The sequence below is a fragment of the Episyrphus balteatus genome (assembly GCF_945859705.1).
Source record: "Episyrphus balteatus chromosome X unlocalized genomic scaffold, idEpiBalt1.1 SUPER_X_unloc_1, whole genome shotgun sequence".
NCBI lineage: Eukaryota > Metazoa > Arthropoda > Insecta > Diptera > Syrphidae > Episyrphus > Episyrphus balteatus.
This window is the reverse complement of record NW_026605125.1, coordinates 295,001-305,000: the sequence shown is the minus strand read 5'-3', so window position 1 is coordinate 305,000 and position 10,000 is coordinate 295,001. Positions and strand designations below refer to the sequence as shown.

The 10,000-nt window shown below is 34.5% G+C and overlaps 2 non-coding genes and 1 pseudogene across 2 annotated transcripts; all 3 read right to left on the bottom strand.

The window, feature by feature from the left end:
* Positions 1 to 4,416, bottom strand: part of LOC129920817 (large subunit ribosomal RNA) — an 8,538-nt pseudogene extending 4,122 nt beyond the window's left edge.
* Positions 4,417 to 4,725: 309 nt separating this feature from the next.
* Positions 4,726 to 4,904, bottom strand: LOC129920834 (5.8S ribosomal RNA). Its single transcript, XR_008773371.1, has one exon. It is a non-coding gene; the product is annotated as a 5.8S ribosomal RNA (ribosomal RNA).
* Positions 4,905 to 6,224: 1,320 nt separating this feature from the next.
* On the bottom strand, positions 6,225 to 8,216 carry LOC129920762 (small subunit ribosomal RNA). Its single transcript, XR_008773318.1, has one exon. It is a non-coding gene; the product is annotated as a small subunit ribosomal RNA (ribosomal RNA).
* Positions 8,217 to 10,000: the final 1,784 nt, after the last annotated feature.

Genomic DNA, 10,000 nt, shown 5'->3' with positions numbered 1-10,000 from the left:
TAAGATTTAATTTCCGTGTTTAACACAGAACAATCTGACTCGCCGTACGGTAGTTCAGGTGGTATTAACTCCGTAGGTAATGCTTTGTAAGAGGAGACCAGCGCTTGGTATGACGCCAGTTGTCTCCTTTTTTTAATAGCATCAAAAGTTCGGTCGGAGTGATTTAAGAGGTGGTTAATGATGTCTCTGGAACCTAATCCCTCCAGTCCTGCTTCAATTTTTGCTAATTCTTTTTCTTCGTCTTCAGTCCAACCTCTTCGTGCGGTTGACGATTGAGCCTGCAGTTCGCTGTTATATTCTGCTGGATGTTTCTTAGATTGATGTAGTCTAAGGCCTTGATATGTTTGAAATCGTCTGTTGCACGGTATGCATTCATTATTTGGGTTACTAGGCTGTTGTGCTTTAACATTGCAGACTCGACGAATGTGTTGTTGTAGTGATGCTTTGGAGATGTAACACTTCCCACAGATGTTGCATGGCCATTCGTTGACAGCAACAACTTGCTCTTCGTGTGGCGTGGCCATTGTGGATATTTCACAAGACCGGTTAGTTTATTTTTGGTAATTAAACCACACTTCTAAACGAATAATTTATATTCGCAATACTCTCTTTCTACTGATCGGATGTGCTTTGCTAATTAATAATAGTTAGCCAGGAAATATTGATGGTGAAATACCCCTTTGTATCGAAAGCTGGTGTATTTGCTCGGTTCTACTCTTCGGAATTATTGAAATAATAGAAAGTGTCTTCACTAGATGTTATTTTGAGGGTGTGAGGTCTTACTGCTAGGTGGCGCAGAATTTTAGTGAAAATTACAACCAGATGTGGATGGTAAAATTATAGTAGCAAAGACCGCAACCGAATTAAATCTCGATAGATGGCGTATAAAATAGCAGAAGCTGGAACCCGGTATTTTGTGTCTAAGGTGTTCGATCAGATACACAAACCGGAAAAGGTGGAATTTCCGGATAATTTACTCGAGATTATTACCGAAAAGATTTGGGTTCGGAGCTACACTAATTCCTTTAATCTCGAGGGGAAATTTATCGATTTTAAAAAATTTAAATTCCAAAACTAATCCGACAGATTTAGAGCAATCCTCGAGCGATTTTTCGATTTTTTGGTGGCAACTGACAGATAAAATGTCAGGCTAGGGGGCACTTTTAGTATTTCTGGTGACAGATGGCTGGGGGCTATGGAAAATGGCTTTAAACTTTGGTGGTGAATTAGGTGAAAAAAGGGGTGAATTAGGTGGATTTTTCACAGAATCGAGGGAAAATATTACAACAAAAACAATTTTGAGATGGAATTTTATGTGGATCGTATGTGGACGATGTCGTCTCTTATGCTTTTTTTTTCCGAAATTCTCTCCCGAATCAATTTATTTTTTTATTTCACAAATGCAATTCAAAAAATTAAAACACAAATTGTGAGCAAACGCGGTGGTCTTATTGCTTGATTTTTGTTTTAAAATGACGGGGGTGACCTTATGTAAACTTTTCCGAGTTTTTATTTTTCCAATACGAGCTAGAACTAATATTAATTTCACTTTTTGACGGAGCGATTTGATACACGTCCGCACACCAATACTATTAAGAGAGTCATAGTTACTCCCGCCGTTTACCCGCGCTTACTTGAATTTCTTCACTTTGACATTCAGAGCACTGGGCAGAAATCACATTGTGTCAACACCCGTTAGGGCCATCACAATGCTTTGTTTTAATTAGACAGTCGGATTCCCCAAGTCCGTGCCAGTTCTGAATTGATTGTTAATTGATAGTCGTTATAAATCAAAAGAACATACCTTGCGATATATCTTAAGATTTTTAGCAAGAAAATTCCACAATTGGTTACGTAAACTACTATCCGGGGAACAAAATTCAAGAATTTTTATTTACCCAGAACGAGTACATAAACCATGTTATTGCTTCCAATTCAAGCCCGACTATCTCAATCTTCAGAGCCAATCCTTATCCCGAAGTTACGGATCTAATTTGCCGACTTCCCTTACCTACATTATTCTATCGACTAGAGACTCTTCACCTTGGAGACCAGCTGCGGATATCGGTACGGCCTGTTGAGAAGTTTGCGTAATCCCACCATAAATTTTCAAGGTCCGAGGAGAAAATATCGACACAACAGTAAATGTCATGCTCTTCTAGTCCATCTACCATATCTCTCTTCGAAAGACTTCCATGGTAGTACGACTATAAAACAGAAAAGAAAACTCTTTCGATATCTCTCGACGGCTTCTTTATGGTCGTTCCTGTTGCCAGGATGAGCAAAAAGCCCATTTTTAATAACAAACGGATACTCAACAGGTTACGGAATTGGAACCGTATTCCCTTTCGTTCAAAATTTATCAAGTGTTTTAAATATTTATTTTTGTATTTTTTATTTCATATAATAATAATATATATTTTTGTATTTTTAATTTTTTATTTTAATATTTTTTTTTATATACTTTTGTATATTTTTTTTATTTATATTTGCTCATATATTTTTTTTTATATTTTTTTTTTTTTTTATTTTTAATAACATAATATATATATTTTTGTAATTTATTAAAATGTTTTTTTAATTTTTATTTTTTATTTTTTATAACTTGAAAATTTTCAGCTTTCGCCTTGAACTTAGGACCGACTAACTCGTGATCAACCACTGTTCACACGAAACCCTTCTCCACTTCAGTCCTCCAAGGTCTCATTCGATTATTTGCTACTACCACCAAGATCTGTACCAATAGCGGCTCCATGCAGGCTTACGCCAAACACTTCTAAGCACACCATTGTACCCTCCTACTCACTAAAGTTTCAAAATTTAAATTCAATCAGATCGAAAATAAACCATCTACTTTAGCGATAATGTATAGGTATACAACTTAAGCGCCATCCATTTTAAGGGCTAGTTGCAGGTGAGTTGTTACACACTCCTTAGCGGATTCCGACTTCCATGGCCACCGTCCTGCTGTTTTAAGCAACCAACGCCTTTCATGGTATCTGCATGAGTTGTTAATTTTGGCACCTTAACATTATGTTTGGTTCATCCCACAGCGCCAGTTCTGCTTACCAAAAGTGGCCCACTGGGCACAATATATCACAACCAAAACCTTCATATCAAGAAAGGCTAGGTTCTTACCCATTTAAAGTTTGAGAATAGGTTAAGATCGTTTCGACCCTAAGGCCTCTAATCATTCGCTTTACCAGATAAGATTATTTTATATAATTTTTAATTGCACCAGCTATCCTGAGGGAAACTTCGGAGGGAACCAGCTACTAGATGGTTCGATTAGTCTTTCGCCCCTATACTCAATTCTGACAATCGATTTGCACGTCAGAACTGTTTCGGTCTTCCATCAGGGTTTCCCCTGACTTCAACCTGATCAAGTATAGTTCACCATCTTTCGGGTCACAGCATATATGCTCAAGGTACGCTCTAGTTAGAGGCATAAATAATATAAATATCATTATGCATAACTGTATAGAACGCCCCGGGATTGAATAAATAATTCATAACAAATTATAAACTAATCCCATTAAATTAAGTTAAGTTAATTATGCCATTGGGTTTTATTAAAAATACCCAATGACTTGCACATATGTTAGACTCCTTGGTCCGTGTTTCAAGACGGGTCCCGAAGGTATCCTGAATCTATCGCATTGTTAATCATAAAAGTGCATACAATATAAATAAACAAATCAATAGATCTATTTACCATTGTAAAATTCCGAAAAATTTAAGCACAATATATAATTATATCTGTCAATGATTTATCAAATCCAAAACATTTATTTTATGTTGAAAATCCGAAGATAAACAATTTGAATAAACTTAAGTAATGGATCTTATGATAAATATTTATTACATTAACAGATTACAATGTCCTTATATGGAAAAATTGCACACTATTGTTAAAATATTTTTTATATATTTTTATATTAGTATTGAATTTTCCATAATGGATATTCAGGTTCATCGGGCTTAACCTCTAAGCAGTTTCACGTACTATTTAACTCTCTATTCAGAGTTCTTTTCAACTTTCCCTCACGGTACTTGTTTACTATCGGTCTCATGGTTATATTTAGTTTTAGATGGAGTTTACCACCCACTTAGTGCTGCACTATCAAGCAACACGACTCTTTGGAAACACCTTCTAGTAATCATTAACGTTATACGGGCCTGGCACCCTCTATGGGTAAATGGCCTCATTTAAGAAGGACTTAAATCGTTAATTTCTCATACTAGATTATAGATGTTCCATACACTGCATCCCATATTTGCCATAAAGACAAAATGGCTTAGTGCTGAACTGATTTCTTTTCGCTCGCCGCTACTAAGAAAATCCTTGTTAGTTTCTTTTCCTTCCCTCATTAATATGCTTAAATTCGGGGAGTTATCTCATATGAGTTGAGGTTGCTTAACACTTTTTATTTGCTTAATAATTTTATATACTCAATTCAAAATATTTTTTATATATCGATCATTTCAGCCATTTTATCAATTCAAGTAGAATGCCTCAATTGCCAAATTATATTATGACAACGATCTGCAATGTTAGAAATTTTTATATACTAACATCCTCTAAAAAATAGATAAAACGAACTTACTGTCGCTCGATATTATTTTGAGGTATATATTATATTTTAATATTATGAATTTTTACAAATCCAATAATATAACATGCGCATTTGATAAATCAAAAGCAGCTTATTTAGCATAGTATCACAACCCTCAACCATATGTAGTCCAAGCAGCACTTCAAAATTAATTAAAGTACATAACAGCATGGACTGCTATATGCGTTCAAAATGTCGATGTTCATGTGTCCTGCAGTTCACACGATGACGCACAGTTTGCTGCGTTCTTCATCGACCCATGAGCCAAGTGATCCACCGCTTAGAGTATTATTATTTTTTTATTTTATATTTAGTCAATTTTTTTTTTTAAGAAATAAAAATTTATTTCTTTTTATATTTTATGTATTTTTTTTATGTTGCGAATGTCCAATTCCAAAGAATCGTTAACTTATAAATTTCTTTTAAAGAAATCTAAGTACAACATTTTTATACATTTTTATTTTTATATATATATATCGTTACAACTTATGCTATGCGTTTTAGCCGGATAGTACCGGGATATTGTCCAAGTACGACACCTTTAGGGGTTAATTCGTCGCAACGTATACACGCCACGCCGAAGGGCGGGTTTTTACACCCAGGAGGATATTACCCCGAAGGGTACGACACCTTTGTTTTTTCGACTTTTGCTCTAGCAAGTTTGTTTATGCATATATATATTTTCATAAGCGTCACTATTTCGATGACGATGACAATTGGCTACCATTTAAATATTTTGTTCATATTTTTTTTTGAAAAAAAAAGACCGAATGCATTACTTATAGTAATACACCCAGTCTAATTTGTTTTTGTATTTTGGTTATAACGTCACTATTTAGATGACAACACCATTTGGCTACGATTTAAATATTTTGTTCATATTTTTTTTTTGAAAAAAAAAAGACTGAATGCATTACATATAGTAACACACCCAGTCTAATTTGTTTTTGTATATTGGCTAAAAACGTCACTATTTAGATGACGACACCATTTGGCTACCATTTAAATATTTTGTTCATATTTTTTTTTGAAAAAAAAAGACTGAATGCATTACTTATAGTAACACACCCAGTCTATTTTGTATTTGTTTTTTTTTTATTATATATATATCGTTACAACTTATGCTATGCGTTTTAGCCGGATAGTACCGGGATATTGTCCAAGTACGACACCTTTAGGGGTTAATTCGTCGCAACGTATACACGCCACGCCGAAGGGCGGGTTTTTACACCCAGGAGGATATTACCCCGAAGGGTACGACACCTTTGTTGTTCGACTTTTGCTATAGCAAGTTTGTTTATTCATATATATATTTTCATAAGCGTCACTATTTCGATGACGATGACAATTGGCTACCGTTTAAATACTTTGTTCTTAATTTTTTTTGAAAAAAAAAGACTGAATGCATTACTTATAGTAACACACCCAGTCTAATTTGTATTTGTATTTTTACTTCTTTTGAAGTATTCTTTTTTGTATTTGTTTATATATTTATTGTATATTTTATACATTTTGTACCATAATTGTACATTTTTATTTTTATATTTTATTTTTCTTTTTTATATATATTAAATATATATAAATTTTATTTTATTGGAAAAATCACGTTAATGATCCTTCCGCAGGTTCACCTACGGAAACCTTGTTACGACTTTTACTTCCTCTAAACCATCAAGTTTGGTCAACTTCTGCGAAACAACCGTAACACGTTAGCGTCACAGTGATCACGTCCGGAGACCTCACTAAATAATTCAATCGGTAGTAGCGACGGGCGGTGTGTACAAAGGGCAGGGACTTAATCAATACGAGTTAATGACTCGCACTTACTAGGAATTCCAAGTTCATGTGAACAGTTTCAGTTCACAATCCCAAGCATGAAAGTGGTTCAGCGGTTTACCCGGACCTCTCGGTCTAGGAAATACACGTTGATACTTTCATTGTAGCGCGCGTGCAGCCCAGGACATCTAAGGGCATTCCAGACCTGTTATTGCTCAATCTCATTATTGCTAGACGCAATTTGTCCATTTAAGAAGCTAGTGTCCTTATAATGGGACAAACAAACAGGTACGACTCCACTAACATAAACACATTCAAACACAATTATATTTTACTATATTCATGAATGAAGGCTATGAAAGCTTCAACATCATAATCCTGAAAGCATCTATTTAATATATTTGAGTCTCGTTCGTTATCGGAATTAACCAGACAAATCACTCCACGAACTAAGAACGGCCATGCACCACCACCCATAGATTCGAGAAAGAGCTATCAATCTGTCTTACACGCTTATGTTCGGACCTGGTAAGTTTTCCCGTGTTGAGTCAAATTAAGCCGCAGGCTCCACTCCTGGTGGTGCCCTTCCGTCAATTCCTTTAAGTTTCAGCTTTGCAACCATACTTCCCCCGGAGCCCAAAAGCTTTGGTTTCCCGGGAAGCGACTGAGAGAGCCATAGAAGTAGCTACACCCAATTGCTAGCTGGCATCGTTTATGGTTAGAACTAGGGCGGTATCTGATCGCCTTCGAACCTCTAACTTTCGTTCTTGATTAATGAAAACATCTTTGGCAAATGCTTTCGCTTAAGTTAGTCTTACGACGGTCCAAGAATTTCACCTCTCGCGTCGTAATACTAATGCCCCCAATCTGCTTCTATTAATCATTACCTCTTGATCTAAAAACCAATGAAAGTAGATCAGAAGTCTTATTTCATTATTCCATGCACAAAATATTCAGGCATTTGGAGCCTGCTTTAAGCACTCTAATTTGTTCAAAGTAATTGTAACGGCCCACAACAGCACTCGATGAAGAGCACTGAAGCAGGTTTTAATAGGAGGAATACATAATGGTACATAAGTATCATAAATGTATAAGAACTCCACCGATAATACGCTTGCATACATAAGGTAATGTACAATCCACAATTGTAGTTGTACTACCCGTATGAAGCACAAATTCAACTACGAACGTTTTAACCGCAACAACTTTAATATACGCTATTGGAGCTGGAATTACCGCGGCTGCTGGCACCAGACTTGCCCTCCAATTGGTCCTTGTTAAAGGATTTAAAGTGTACTCATTCCAATTACAGGGCCTCGGATATGAGTCCTGTATTGTTATTTTTCGTCACTACCTCCCCGAACTGGGAGTGGGTAATTTACGCGCCTGCTGCCTTCCTTAGATGTGGTAGCCGTTTCTCAGGCTCCCTCTCCGGAATCGAACCCTGATTCCCCGTTACCCGTAGCAACCATGGTAGTCCTAGATACTACCATCAATAGTTGATAGGGCAGACATTTGAAAGATCTGTCGTCGGTACTAGACCATACGATCGGCAAATTATCTAGAGTTCAACCATTATAACGATTTCCGAAGAAATCGCTTGGTTTTAGCCTAATAAAAGCACACGTTCCAAAAGGTCCGTGTTTATATTGCATGTATTAGCTCTAGAATTACCACAGTTATCCAAGTAACTGTTAACGATCTAATAAACCATAACTGATATAATGAGCCTTTTGCGGTTTCACTTTTAATTCGTGTGTACTTAGACATGCATGGCTTAATCTTTGAGACAAGCATATAACTACTGGCAGGATCAACCAGAATAATGTTATAATATTTTATTTTTAATATTATTTGAAATTTTGAAAAATAACATCAATCTCCTCTCAATAATCCAATGATAAAGTTTTTATTTTTTTTTTTTTATTTATTTATATTTATACATACTTTTTGTTTTATATCCTCCCTAATAGGGATAATTATTATTTTATTTTTTTTACCAACACAATTTTTATTTGTATATATTTTTTGGTAAATTTATTTTTATTTTTATTTATTTGTATGTATTTTGTATGGGTATTTTGTATGGGTATTTTGTATTTTTACTTTTATCTGGAAAATGAGGGAAAATGCATTTCACAAAGGTTTCATATAACAACTATTTTTATTTTAACAAAGAGAACTCCTACCGTATGGTGAACTCTGATATTGTTAAATTTTAGTGTAGCACCTTTCACAAATACATATCAATGATTATTTTCAAATTTCTAATATTTTCTTTTACTTCAATATATTGAAGTGTTTTTGGAATATTTTTATAAAATAAACCATTTATTTATGATATAGAATTAATAATTCTTTTTAATAATTTTTCTTTATGAACATTTTTATGTTCAACAAATAATCCCAATTGGAAATTAATATTTATTATTTTTTTTTCGACATTACTTTACTTAAAGTATTTTTTTTTGACATCTTTGCCACAAAGCCAGTGTTCTTAGCCACAACGCCGTGGTACCACTTTTGGTGAAAACGAGGTGCGAGTCCCCGCCCAATCATAATACCACATTACCAGTAAGTTAATTCGTTGCAACTTAAAAAGCCACATCGAAAGAGGTTTACATACATGTTTCCTTAACATCAAAATATGCGCCCCCTTTGGTAGTTTGAGTTTTTTTCACAACAAAGTGGAGGTAAATAACATGACCAAACTAATAACTTCATATTTTCCTCTTTTTGGATCGAAAATGCTCGATTCCGTAAAATAGATTTGAAACATACTTGGATACATTCGGTTCGGCGAATTTTCACAAAAAAAGTTGACCCTTTTTTTGGGACTTAGTGCAATTTTTGAAAAATTTTGTATGGGAAAAAGTCAACTTTTTCCAGAAATCCGAAAAAAGGCCCAAAAACGCACTTGGTTGCGGTCGAGTTTTACTAGGGTAGGAAAAACCACTTGCAACCAAGTGTTCGACTTAGAAAAATTTTGGACATAAAATTTTTGGAAAAAAATTTTCTACTTAATAAATCGGAAAAATGGCCCAAAAACGCACTTGGTTGCGGTCGAGTTTTACTAGGGTGGTAAAAGTCAATTTTCAATGTTGAAAATTTTTTTCGACTTTTTTATATAATATATGTTATTCAGAACAACTAAATCGACTGAGTAAATGGCCCAAAAACGCACTTGGTTGCGATCGAGTTTTACTAGGGTGGTAAAACTCAATTTTCAATGTTGAAAATTTTTTTCGACTTAGAAAAATTTTGGACATAAAATTTTTGGAAAAAAATAAATCGGAAAAATGGCCCAAAAATGCACTTGATTGCGGTCGAGTTTTACTAGGTTGGTAAAAGTCAATTTTGAATGTTAAAAATTTGTTTGGACTTTTTATATTTTTTATTTTTTTATATTTTTGTTAATATAAATTTTGAATTGAATTTGATGTTGGGAGTTGTTGATGTTGAAAAGTTTGTTAATAAAATAGACTTGAGTGAAGTTTTTTCATGGATTTTCCATGTCCCGAATGTATGGAAGTGTGTTTTTTTTCTACTTCAATAATATCACTGATTCAGAGTATCACGAAAAATAATTTAAAAAACCTACTATCTAT